A 14,536-nucleotide genomic window follows, 5' to 3' on the forward strand; every position below is an offset into this window, starting at 1 on the left:
ACGCAACACACAGCCATTAATGTCTAAACTGCTGGCAACAAAAGTGAGTCCAACCCTAAGTGAAAATGTCCAAATTGGGCCCAATTAGCCATTTTACCCTCCCCGGTGTCATGTGACTCATTAGTGTTACAAGGTCTCAGGTGTGAATGGAGAGCAGGTGTGTTAAATTTGGTGTTATCACTCTCACTCTCTCATACTGGTCACTGGAAGTTCAACATGGCACCTAATGGCAAAAATTGAGGATCTGAAAAAAGAATTGTTGCCCTACATAAAGATGGCCTAGGCTACAAGAAGATTGCCAAGACCCTGAAACTGAGCTGAAGCACGGTGACCAAGACGATACAACGGTTTAACAGGACAGGTTCCACTCAGAACAGGCCTCACCATGGTCGACCAAAGAAGTTGAGCGCACGTGCTCAGCGTCGTATCCAGAAGGTTGTCTTTGGGAAATAGACGTATGAGTGCTGCCAGCATTGCTGTAGAGATTGAATGGGTTGGAGGTCAGCCTGTCAATGCTTAGACCATACGCCGCACACTGCATTAAATTGGTCTACATGGCTGTTGTCCCAGATGGAAGCCTCTTCTAAAGAAGATGCACAAGAAAGCCCGCAAACAGTTTGCTGAAGACAAGCAGACTAAGGATAAACGTATTTGGTTCAGATGGGTTCAATGGTTCAGATTTGGTTCAGATGGGGTCAAGTGTGTGTGGTGGCAACCAGGTGAGGAGTACAAAGACAAGTGTGTCTTGCTATAGCATGGTGGTGGGAGTGTCATGGTCTGGGGCTACATAAGTGCGGCCAGCACTGGGGAACTACAGTTCATTGAGGGAACCATGAATGCCAACATGTACTGTGACATACTGAAGCAGAGCATGATCCCCTCCCTTTGGAGGTTGGGCCGCAGGGCAGTATTCCAACATGATAATGACCCCAAACACACCTCCAAGATGACCACTGCCTTGCTAAAGTAGCTGAGGGTAAAGGTGATGGACTGGCCAAGCATGTCTCCAGACCTAAACCCTATTGATCATCTGTGGCGCATCCTCAAACAGAAGGTGGAGAAGCGCAAGGTCTCTAACATCCACAAGCTCCGTGATGTTGTCATGGAGGAGTGGAAGAGGACTCCAGTGGCAACCTGTGAAGCTCTGGTGAACTCCATGCCCAAGCGGGTTAAGGCAGTGCTGGAAAATAATGGTGGCCACACAAAATATTGACACTTTGGGTGCAATTTGGACCTTTTCACTTAGGGGTGTACTCACTTTTGTTGCCAGCGGTTTATACAATAATGGCTGTGTGTTGAGTTATTTTGAGGGGACAGCAAATTTACACTGTTATACAAGCTGTACACTCACTACTTTAAAATTGTAGCAAAGTGTCATTTCTTCAGTGTTGTCACATGAAAAGATAGAATAAAATATTTACAAACATGTGAGGGGTGTACTCACTTTTGTGAGATACTGTACATAATGCCTAAGGGGACTGCCAGAGACTGCAGACCTAATAGAGGAAATGGAGGTGGGGAAGATGCTGTAGAAGACAAAATTTGAAGCTGGGAACACGTTACATGAGGCTAGTAGAGATCAATACGATTACCCTAATCAATGTTCCCACTACGGACTGCTGAGGTCTGTACGTGGCTGGTTGGGTTGGGATATAGATGAAAAGGTCTTATAAATCAGAAATAAGGGCAGTAGATTTAGGGACACCTACCAGTAAGCAGTGTACATACTCTGGTCCCCCAACCAGTGAAGTAAAGGACCCCAATTTATCAGCTAAAGCCAGCAGCACTTCATCTTCATCATAGATCGTATCTGCAAGACAAAGGAATGTCAGTCACTGCTCTGTGCTCTGCCTTTCAGGAGCTCACAGAAGTATGGCCAGAAGATCTTTGCCCGTCCCTCTCATTTAAACCCCTCCACAGTTCATCAATATGTTAGTAACAATTTTTAATATATAAAAGCACACTATTTGGGGTTGATTTACTAAAACTGCAAAATCTGGTGCAGCTGTGCATGGCAGCCAATAAGCTTCTAACTTCAGCTTGTTCAATTAAGTTTAAACAAAAAAAAACAAAAGGAAGCCGATTGGTTACTATGCAGAGTTGCACCAGGTTTTTGCACTCTCCAACCCCCCATATTTAAAGTAACAGTCTCCAGTGTTACCTGTACCATTTCTGAAGCTAATCTTTTCCACACTACTACCATATAATGCCTTTTACTGCACTGTATCTTTGTGCCGGTGCAGCCATCATTGTAGAGATTAGGGTTTTGCTCCCATATGTCAGTGTTGCCCCCAATGACTGGTAGGGAATATTCAAAAGGAAGCAGGAAAATGTATATCCACAAAATGAATGAAGCAGGGAGATCCTCACACTGCAGGTTCTCATTTACAGCTTCCTCTCCAGCAAGGAGAACACTCCAAATCTCAACTAACAGGGAATATAAACACCCCAGCACCAATATTACTGCCTTGTCATGTGTAGATTGTCCTTTTTTGGGAATCCTTATTCTTTAAGTTACCCTTCTCTGACCTTATACCTCTATGCTAACCAGCCTTCTCCTGTAACTTGAAGCCTCCTGGTAACTTAAAAAGGACTAAATTACATCTAGCTTTCCTTTTACAATTACTGAACACTTAAATGCTTTATAACCACTTGCCGACCGCCCTATAGCAGTTTTACTGCAACAGGGTGGCCATGCTATGCAGCATCACCTATATATATATATATTATATATACACACACACACACACACACACACGCCTGTGGCTTGCTCCCACTGTGATTCTACACAGCAGGAGTTGATCAGTGGCTCCCGTAGACCCGGTGTCCGCTGGCACCCGCTGATCGTTCAGTACACAGGCAGAACGGCGATCTGCCTATGTAAACAAAACAGAATCGCTGTCCTTTCAGTAGGAAAGCATGGATCCGGTGTTCCTGCAAAGCAGGAACATGGATCCATGACTTCCCCTAGTAAAAGCACATCCCACACTGTTGGAAAACACAGGCTAGGCACACCTGGTTTTCATCGCCCTCAATGTTTAACCCCTTCCCACCCAGTGTCAGTACAGTGACAGTGCATATTTTTAGCACTGATCACTGTATTAGTGTCACTGGTCCCCAAAAAGTGTCAGTTAATGTCCTGACTGTCCACCGCAATATTGCAGTCCTGCAAGTCGCTGATCACCGCCATTACTAGTTAGGCTCGGTTCACACTAGGACGACTTGTCAGGCGACCTAGGTCGCCTGACAAGTAGCGTCCTGTTCAGTACAATGGAACCATTCTAAGGGGAGCGACGCAAGTCGCTCCGACTTAGAAAAAGGTTCCTGTACGACTTCGGGGGCGACTTGCATAGACTTCTATACAGAAGTCGTTTTGCAAGTCGCCCGTGCAGTCGTGTGCAGGTCGCCTCGGTGAGGCGACCTGCAAGTCGTGCCGCCTCTGGTGTGAACCGAGGCTAAAAAAAAAAAATCCCATAGTTTGTAGACGCTAGAACTTTTGCACAAACCAAGCAATATACACTTATTGGGATTATTTTTTTATTGGCTATGTTTTATAGCAGAAAGTAAAAAAAAAAAAATATATATATATATATATATATATATATATATATATATATATATATATATATATACATATACATATTTTTTTAAATTGTCACTTTTTTTTTTTTTTTATAGCGCAAAACATTAAAACTGCAGAGGTCATCAAATACCACCAAAAGAGAGCTCTATTTTTGAAAAAAAAGGACATCAATTTTATTTGGGTAAAGTGTCGCACGACCGCGCAATTGTCAGTTAAAGTAACGCAGTGCCGTATCCCAATAAATGGCTTGTTCATGAAGGGGGGTAAATCTTCCAGGGGGAAAGTTGTTAAAGAGACTCAACTTGACCATGCAGGGAAAAGGGACAACATTCTGGGAAAGGCCTCCCCTGACCCCCCCTATACTCCCTTTTCCTGCACTCCGCTCCTTTACAGCCTTTCACATTTGTGCAATTTGTCATGCGACTGAGTCGTAGCCAATGTTTTCCAATATTAACGATTCATATTTGAGCAACTTAAAAAAAAAAAAATTACAGCTGCTGACTTTTAATATATGGACACTTACCTGTCCAGGAAGCCCTCGATGACGGCACCCTGGCCAATCTTCAGATCAGCTGTCATTCAGCTGTCATTCCTGTTAAGGGAACCCAGCAGTGAAGCCTTTTTGGCTTCACAGCCGGTTCCCCACCGTGCGAAGCATGCTGCGCTTTCTAAATGGTCCAGCGGTGCAGGAAGGGGCCGAACTTCCGGGAGATGGGGCCCTGGCCCCATCTCCCGGAAGTGGGGAACAGTACCTGTCAAAAAAACACGTACCCGTTCCCCCCTCCCCACTGAAAGGTGCCAAATGTGACACTGGGGACGGGACACATAAGCGGAAGTTCCACTTTTGAGTGAAACTCAGCTTTAAAGTCACAGCGACTTCAAAGTAGTTCATCCACTACTTTGGTCCGACTTGCATGCATCATGAGGGCCATAGACTTCAAGGTTAACCCTCAAAAGTTGCATGAAAGTCGTACCTGAATGTTTTACAAGCAACAATGGTGCAAACGTGGGTCTGCATCTGCAGAGGGACAACAAGTCACATCCAAGTTGCACCCCAAAGTCACGTGACTTTGGAGTTGTACAAGCGTGAACGGAGCCTTAGAGAATAACCGGCACTTTTGGGTATGGAGAATCATATGACCCATTTTCCTGCATGGGCAAGAGACAGCATCTCTTTCAGAATTGGTGTAAACAGTAAATGCCATTTTCCATTATAAGCAAAAGAAAGTCGGTTCTCTTCTCCCATAAGACACACTTACCTGTCAGGAATGGCAGAAGCTCACTGCGGGTCCTTTCTACACACAAAACAATCGCGGAGACCTTCTTAATACTGTTCAGACGGAGCTGCAGACAAATAAGAAATAACGTCAGAACCTCCAATGTGACTGCTGGGGACCAGGGCTGTTTTTCTCAGAGAATAGATGCAGGTACGCCCCTATTTCAAGTCACCACTTGTTTCCATCCCCTACCCACTTCCAAGGACCATTCCGTGGTTCCACCCCCTACCCACCTCCAAGGACCGTTCCTCGGTTCCACCCACTACCCTATTCCAAGGACCGTTCCGTGGTCCCACCTCCAAGGACCGTTCCGTGGTCCCACCTCCAAGGACCGTTCCGTGGTCCCACCCCCGTCCCACCTCCAAGGACCGTTCCGTGGTTCCACCCACTACCCCATTCCAAGGACCGTTCCGTGGTCCCACCTCCAAGGACCGTTCCGTGGTCCCACCTCCAAGGACCGTTCCGTGGTCCCACCCCCTACCCACCTCCAAGGACCGTTCCGTGGTTCCACCCACTACCCCATTCCAAGGACCGTTCCGTGGTCCCACCTCCAAGGACCGTTCCGTGGTCCCACCTCCAAGGACCGTTCCACCCCCCTACCCACCATTCCATGGTCCCACCTCCAAGGACCGTTCCACCCCTACCCACCTCCAAGGACCGTTCCATAGTTCCACCCCCTACCCACCTCCAAGGACCGTTCCATGGTCCCACCTCCAAAGGACCGTTCCATGGTCCCACCTCCAAAGGACCGTTCCACCCCCTACCCACCTCCAAGGACCATTCCATAGTTCCACCCCCTACCCACTGTTCCATGGTCCCACCTCCAAGGACCGTTCCACCCCCTACCAATCGTTCCATGGTCCCACCTCCAAGAACCGCTATACCCCCCCCCACCCACCTCCAAGAACTGTTCCACCCCCTACCCACCTCCAAGGACCATTCCATAGTTCCACCTCCAAGAACCGTTCCACCCCCCTACCCACCTCCAAGGACCGTTCCATGGTTCCACCCCCTACCCACCGTTCCATGGTCCCACCTCCAAGGACCGTTCCATGGTTCCACCCCCTACCCATCGTTCCATGGTCCCACCTCCAAGGACCGTTCCATGGTTCCAACCCCCACCCAACTCCAAGGACCGTTCCATGGTTCCAACCCACCTCCAAGGACCGTTCCATGGTTCCAACCCCCACCCACCTCCAAGGGCCGTTCCATGGTTCCAACCCCCACCCACCTCCAAGGGCCGTTCCATGGTTCCAACCCCCACCCACCTCCAAGGGCCGTTCCATGGTTCCAACCCCCACCCACCTCCAAGGGCCGTTCCATGGTTCCAACCCCCACCCACCTCCAAGGGCCGTTCCATGGTTCCAACCCCCACCCACCTCCAAGGGCCGTTCCATGGTTCCACCGCCTACCCACCTCCCAGTACCACCCTATTTAAAGAAAACAGAACCATTTATAATTTTGCTAGGTAGATCGTATGGAATTTAAGGATAACATTAAAAGCAGTGAAATAGATCCCCTACAGCCAGCAACAACAGATACCCTGAAACAAAATACACCTTAAAACAACAGACCCCCAGCAGGCAGCATCAATGCACACCCCAACACCCCCTGCCATTAGATGCATTCAGTGTTGGGTGTTCCGGAACTGCATTCTCGCTGAAAAGAAGCCCTGCAAGGAACACTTTGCTTCCTCTAGATCTTTTTGGTGCAGCGCCAAAAATGGAGCCAATGGGCAGCATAGTAACTCAAGTCTTGAACCATTGATGTTTGGATCCAGGCCAGGACACCACCTGCATGGGGATCAGCCAGGTATTTTAGGGGATAGAAGGGTCCAAATTACACAGCAAAGCTCTGTGCTGTTATTCATACTTTAAGGGAACAGAATCCTCTTTTTTTTTGGGTTACAAACAATGTAAATCTCATAGAGGTAGAAGACACCTCTGTGTCATACATTGGAAGTTGTTCCCAGACTGGATCTACAGGACTGAATGAAAATAAAAAGTCCAGGAACACAACTCTAAGGAAAAACCTTTTAGTTTTGTATAGACTGGGGGAGGATTAGACCCTCTGTCAGGCTTTTCTTGCTGTGGGAATTCATTGGGGAAACTCCCCCCTTTATTAGTCCCGGTGATCACTGAAAGACGAGGGGAGAAATCCAAAATGGTAGCGTTGTCACCACAGCAGGAAGCGAAGGGAAATCTTTTAATGGGGGACACCTGTTCTGGTGACAATTAATGGGAGGAGAGATTCCTCTCACTTCCTGTTGTGTCTCTGGGACAGGAAGTGACATTTTTAAAACATTACCCAAATCTTAAAAAGAAAAAAATGCCCCCCACCCTGCTTACTATCAGGGGCCCTTCGTTCTCAGGCTTAAAGGGTAAGGCCCTCCCAGATAGCATGGGGGCTGTACACTTCAAGCCTGATACAAAGGGGCCCCAGATAGTATTCATCATTGGGGGGGGGGTGCTCAGAGCATGCTTTCAGGGGCCCCTCCTCAGGCATACATGGTAAAGGCTCCCCTTACTGTGCACTATCAGGGGCCCTTACTGCTTAAACCTCCAGAACAGGGCCTAAGAACTGTGAGGGGCCCCTCCACCTCTTTTGTCCTACAGACCCCCTCAAAATAACCACTGTGAAGGCCCCTCCATCCCCATACTGACACTGCCAGAGACCCCTGACTTTTTAATCCTACAAGGTAAGGGTCCCCCATACCAACACTGTGAGGGACCCCCCAACTCAGAACCCCTTTTATTGCCAAAGTCCCCTTCTTTTGTCTGACAGGGTAAGGGCCCCTCAAATTAACTTCTGTAGGGCCCCTCCACTTCATGTCTGCAGAGTGAGGGCCCCATTGATGGTCAGGTGCCAATACACTGTCATCATACAAGGTAAGGGCCCCTCCTCCTCCATACTGACACTATGAGGGGCCCCCGACCAATGTTACACTATGAAGGGCCCCTCCACCTCAGGCCTGCATAGTAAGGGCCCCCCACCAATGTTACACTATGAGGGGCCCCCCTCTTCAGGAATAGAAGGTGAAGGACCCCCCCTCAGGGTAAGGGTCCCTATACAGACACTGTGAGGGGCCCCTCCTGAGGCCTGCACTGCCCCCAGCCGGCGGTTGTAGTAGTATCATGGCTCTTCATTCCGCAGCTCATCATTGAGGAACGGCGATGGGATACAGAGAATCATTCCCGTCAGCCGCAGCCATGATCACCTCTTCCGACCAGGAGGAGAGTGTGGGGGGGAGGAGCCTGGGAAACAAAACACGCCCACCAATCTAATGTTTATAGAGCCATGTGCCCTGTAACCGCCAGGAGGGAGGAGACGAGGGCGGAGACGGGGGAGGAGACAAGGGAGGAGACAGGCTACTAGAGGATTCCCAGAGAAAAGGCGGACACTTCTGAAGCCATTTATTATAAGAGATGAAGGGAAACCAAAGCGGGTGACAAATAAATATCACACCCAGATCATTGTATTATATTATACCAGGCGGTGATTATATTATACATTATGTTTAAATTTCCTACACACACACACAGATGATAGGATTGAGGGTGGAGCCAACTCTGGCGAGGGGCGGGGCCTTTAGATGGAATGTGGTAAAAGAGCGACGTCACAGAGGGGCGGAGCCTCTAGCTGGAATGTGGTAAACAAGTGACGTCACAGAGCCGTTATAAGCACGCTGAGCTCAGATTAATGTAACCACTGGGTGGGAGGAGACGGAGGAGGAGCTGTGGAAGCAAAGCACGCCCACCAATCTAATGTTTATAGAGCCACGTGCCCTGTAACCTGGGGGGGGGGGGGGGAGACGTGCTACTAGAGGATTCCCAGAGAAAAGGCGGACACTTCTGAAGCCATTTATTATAAGGGTTGAAGGGAAATCAAAGCGTGGGACAAATTAATATCACACCCAGATCATTGTGTTATACTATAAAGGGCGGTGATTATATTATACATACGGCGAGGGGCGGAGCCTCCAGGGGAGGGCTGACAGCCTTAGGCCTGGGGGGCAGATCCTGTCAAGTGGCCCATTAAACCACCGAATCAGCTCACCATCGCCAGTGCCCATCAATGCAGCCTCGCCAGTGCCCATCAATGCAGTCTGTTCAGTGCATGGGGATTAGAGAGAAGAGTCAACGGGATTACACACAGCGGAGATCTCCCGCTTACCCGGCACAGCCACTGCCATATGAAGTCCTGCCTCCTGGACCGGCTCCTATGATAGACGTCACCAGTGTGCTGTCTATCATAGGAGCCAGCCCAGGAGGAGGGACTTTGTATGACAGCGGCCGCCAGGTAAGTGGGAGATCCTCGCTGTGTGATCTGGTGGTGCTGGGCCCAGCAGGACCCTTGGTAGGGTGGGCCCTGGGCACCCTCACACTGTCCCAGCTTGCGGTGCACCCGTCCCGGATTGGTCTTGCAAACTGGGGACAAAACGGGGGCAGACTTGGTCCAGGCACAGTGTCCTCAGTCCGGGGACTTTCCCAAGACCAGAGACGTCTGTTCACCCTAGGCTAGTGACCAGCAGGACCCACAAGCCAGCGGCCAGCAGGACCCACAAGCCAGCGGCCAGCAGGACCCACAAGCCAGCGGCCAGCAGGACCCACAAGTCAGCGGCCAGCAGGACCCAAAGGCCAGCGGCCAGCAGGCGCTGTGGGTCATGCTGGGAGCTGCCCGCGGACCTGTGGGTCCTGCTGGCTGCTGATCTGTGGATCCTGCTGAGAGATTACCATGGCCTGTTGATCCTGCTGGCCATGGCCAGCACCCAGCAGGATCAACAGCTCCCAGCAGGACCCACAGTGTTAATAGGTATTTTGAGGTTACTGGGTGGGCACTTGCCTGGGGCAGGGTAAATAGGGTGTATGGGGGGGGGAATGGGATGTGGGGTTCAGTTGCGGGTGTCAGGGTCTCTCACCACAGTGATGGCAGCTGCCCGCGCTAGTTCAGCAGGTCCTTGCATGGCCTTTTCCAGTCCTGGGGTCATCTAAACATGCAGCCCGAGCCAGTCATATGGGTGCTGACTCCCTGGCGTGCCCTGCTGCCTCCATCCAAGATCTGGGAGTTGTAGTTTCCTGGCTGCGTTTCCCTGCTCTCAGTTCTCCACCAACCGTGAGCGTGCGTGGACTACAACTCCCAAAATCAGGGCTGGTGTAAGGATTTTTGACACCCTAGGCCAGGGGTCTCCAAACTACAGTAAAATTTAAAAAATGCAGCGCTAGAACAGTAGCATAAAATAAAAGAATATCAAGCAATGATAGAACTAATAAAAGTCCAATATCCCAAGTCCATATATTGAAGAATGGGTATAGTAGCCAACATCCGTGCTTCGCGCAGATAAAAGGGCTGTAGGTGAAGATAGGGTAATATTCCTCCTCTGGCAGCAGAGGAGTATCGAGTGATTGGTGAGAATTGAAGAGAGCCTATGAGGTTTCTGGGGAGAACCATTTCCCTACGCTTGGTGAGACCACTTTTATCTGTGGTCACGGATAACTGGTAAGCAGGCTTACTTACTCTCACTGTTTGTGGAACGAGATTCTCTCTGGTGTGGAGGAATATCACCCCATCTTCACTTATAGCCCTTTTATCTGCACAGAGCACAGATGTTGGCTACTACAGTATATCCATTCTTCAATATATGGACTTGTGATATTGGACGTTTATTAGTTCTATCACTGCTTGATTTTCTGTTATTATTTTATGCTACTGTTCTAGCGCTGCATTTTTTATTTTACTATTATCTGTGGAGTCTGTATTGTGACTTTAGATGCTGGCAGCTGAACCTCCATACCTCTTTGTTTTAGGGCAGTGCGCAGCGTTAGCCTTGGCTTGTCTCCAAACTGCAGCCCGAGGGCCAGATGTGGCCCTTTGTTAGCCTTTATGCGGCCCTTGGGGAACAATTCCTTCCACTGACACCAACAATTGGGGCACTATATCCTCCACCGATACCAATGATGGAATATTATTCCTTCTACTAATAGGGGGGAATACTCCTCCTATGGTCCACCAACCCTGAGGCCATATTTACTCTCACTGATGCTGGGCCCATGACATTTTCTGCCCCTGCTGGCCACAATCCGGCCCTCCTAAAGCCTAAAGGACAATAAAGTGTTCCTTTGAAAAGTTTGGAGATCTCTGCCCTAGGCGAAACCTCATTTTGCTGCCCCTGACTCCACCCCCTTTGCCCTGCCCATGTATTCGGTGGAGGTGGAAGGGGTGGAGTTTTTTTGCGGCACCTCTCCACCTATTTCTTCAGCCGTGGTCTCCACCTGTGTCTCTGGACCCGTCCTGAAGAAAAATAGTGGCAATACAGCACCCCTTTACAATACAGTGCCATCTTTACATCACATACCTCTATCCATTCAAGTCCCCCAATTTACATCATAGCTCCCCTCCTTACATCACAGACCTTCCCCCTTTACATCAGTGTCCTCAGCTCCCCTTCCTTGCATCCCCCTTTCTTTGCACCTCAGTCCCCTGCACAGCCCCCCCCCCCCCCCTCCTTGTATACCAATCTCCTCCACACAGCCCCCCCCTCTCCTTGTATACCAATCTCCTCCACACAGCCCCCCCCCCCTCCTTGTATACCAATCTCCTCCACACAGCCCCCCCCTCTCCTTGTATACCAATCTCCTCCACACAGCCCCCCCCCCCCTCCTTGTATACCAATCTCCTCCACACAGCCCCCCCCCCCCTCCTTGTATCCCAATCTCCTCCACACAGCCCCCCCCCCCCTCCTTGTATACCAATCTCCTCCACACAGCCCCCCCCCCTCCTTGTATACCAATCTCCTCCACACAGCCCCCCCCCCCTCCTTGTATACCAATCTCCTCCACACAGCCCCCCCCCCCCTCCTTGTATACCAATCTCCTCCACACAGCCCCCCCCCCCCTCCTTGTATACCAATCTCCTCCACACAGCCCCCCCCCCCTCCTTGTATACCAATCTCCTCCACACAGCCCCCCCCCCCTCCTTGTATACCAATCTCCTCCACACAGCCCCCCCCCCCTCCTTGTATACCAATCTCCTCCACACAGCCCCCCCCCCCTCCTTGTATACCAATCTCCTCCACACAGCCCCCCCCCCCTCCTTGTATACCAATCTCCTCCACACAGCCCCCCCCCCCTCCTTGTATACCAATCTCCTCCACACAGCCCCCCCCCCCTCCTTGTATACCAATCTCCTCCACACAGCCCCCCCCCCCTCCTTGTATACCAATCTCCTCCACACAGCCCCCCCCCCCTCCTTGTATACCAATCTCCTCCACACAGCCCCCCCCCCCTCCTTGTATACCAATCTCCTCCACACAGCCCCCCCCCCCCTCCTTGTATACCAATCTCCTCCACACAGCCCCCCCCCCCTCCTTGTATACCAATCTCCTCCACACAGCCCCCCCCCCCTCCTTGTATACCAATCTCCTCCACACAGCCCCCCCCCCCTCCTTGTATACCAATCTCCTCCACACAGCCCCCCCCCCCTCCTTGTATACCAATCTCCTCCACACAGCCCCCCCCCCCCTCCTTGTATACCAATCTCCTCCACACAGCCCCCCCCCCCTCCTTGTATACCAATCTCCTCCACACAGCCCCCCCCCCCTCCTTGTATACCAATCTCCTCCACACAGCCCCCCCCCCCTCCTTGTATACCAATCTCCTCCACACAGCCCCCCCCCCCTCCTTGTATACCAATCTCCTCCACACAGCCCCCCCCCCCTCCTTGTATAATAGTCTCCTCCACACAGCCCCCCCCCCCTCCTTGTATAATAGTCTCCTCCACACAGCCCCCCCCTCCTTGTATAATAGTCTCCTCCACAGCCACCTTCTTTCCTTGCATCACAGTCCACATGTCACTGCCCCCTCTCTTACCTGCAGGTAGAAGACAGAGGATGCGGCATGCTGGATCAGAGGACAGGAGTTTTCCAACTTTCAATTTAACAGACAGATAATTGGTTGCTAGGACCGCCCCTAGCAACCAATCAAAGGCGATTTAACTTGAAAAGTTGGACAACTCTCTGCTTGGATGTTTTGTCTTCTACCTTCTGGATAAAAGCAGCGGCGGGGGCGGGGGGAAGGAGGAGTCACACGGGAGATGAGAAGACACCTAGGCAGGCTGTTTTCACCTGCACTCCCCCCGCCCACTCCCTCCCTCCCTCCCTCCAGCAGCGGTACTCTGCAGTGCAGACAGCACTGGAACTAGTGCACTCAATGCCACAGCGTGCGGCCGTGCCCCTGGCCCAACTTCCTCAGAGAAAAAAAAAATAGCTGGCGGCCGCCGCCGTTTTGCATGTAAATTGTGGCAGCCTGGGGGGGAAATGTCCACCCCGCCCCCCCGGCCGAGCCTGCCCCGCCCCCCCCCAGTCCGCACCGCCCCTGGGAGCCTCTAACTGGGATGTGGTAAAAGAGCGACGTCACAGGGGGCGGGGCCTTTAGATGGAATATGGTAAAAAAAAGAGTGACGTCACAAATGGGAGGAGCCTCTAGCTGGAATGTGGTAAACAAGTGACGTCACAATGTTGCAGAGCCGTTATAAGCGCGCTGAGCTCAGAGAGCGATCAGTCTGTAGAGAGCCGCTCACAGGAGCGGTTCAGTGTGTCTGTGCTCCGTATAATGTAACAGTGTGAGCCCAGATTAATGTGTACAAATACACGATAGGTGGCTGGAGGGATTAGGAAGAGGGAGCGGCCATCTTTAATAAGGGATAGAAGGACACCCAACACCCGCATATCATCCTATTATCAGTACATCAGGTGATAATTAAAATCTATTTGAATACAGCAAAAGGTAGGAGATAGGACTACAGGGGCGGGGCCGGTTTCAGCTAGAGGCGTGCCTGCTCCGCCTACCCGATAGATATTAAAACAAGATTGGTGTGTTTAGGAGAATGGGCGGGTCTGAGCGATCGCACCCTGCTAAACTAACAAACACATGGCAGTGAAGGGGTGGGGCTTCCGATGAAGAGCGGTGAGCAGCGCACATACAATTAGGCCTTCATTTGTTCTGCGGTCAGCCAATCTGGTGCGAGCCCAACGGTCGCCGGAGTAGGCTCCGCCTCTTAATGAAGTTTCCTCAGGACAACACTCTTCATACTTTCTGCGGTCAGCCAATCAGGTGCGAGCCCAACGGTCGCCGGTTGGCTGACCGCAGAACGCATGAAAAGAGTGTTGTGCTGAGTAGACTTCAGTCTGCAGATGGGCAGTGGGAGGAGCGCCACGGAGGATTGCAGTGCCCCTAGTGGAGAGAAACCATAGCACATATATATATATATATAAACCTCACTATCTGTATATATATATATATATATATATATATAAACCTCACTATCTGTATATATATATATATATATATATATAAACCTCACTATCTGTATATATATATATATATATAAACCTCACTATCTGTATATATATATAAACCTCACTATCTGTATATATATATATATATATATAAACCTCACTATCTGTATATATATATATACCTCACTATCTGTATATATATATATATATATATATATATATATATATATATAAACCTCACTATCTGTATATATATATAAACCTCACTATCTGTATATATATATAAACCTCACTATCTGTATATATATATATATATATATATATATATAAACCTCACTATCTGTATATATATATATATATATATATATATAAACCTCACTATCT

The 14,536-nt window shown here is 50.0% G+C and overlaps 1 long non-coding RNA gene across 1 annotated transcript; it reads right to left on the reverse strand.

Annotated features, from left to right (window-relative positions):
- Positions 1-1,395: 1,395 nt before the first annotated feature.
- On the reverse strand, positions 1,396-13,185 carry LOC141116360 (uncharacterized). The gene is made up of 3 exons (XR_012237028.1): positions 12,726-13,185; positions 4,843-4,927; positions 1,396-1,810 (listed from the first exon to the last, which is right to left on the reverse strand). It is a non-coding gene; the product is annotated as an uncharacterized lncRNA (long non-coding RNA).
- Between the last annotated feature and the right edge of the window lie 1,351 nt (positions 13,186-14,536).

This window comes from Aquarana catesbeiana, linkage group LG13, assembly GCF_042186555.1.
Source record: "Aquarana catesbeiana isolate 2022-GZ linkage group LG13, ASM4218655v1, whole genome shotgun sequence".
Lineage (NCBI taxonomy): Eukaryota > Metazoa > Chordata > Amphibia > Anura > Ranidae > Aquarana > Aquarana catesbeiana.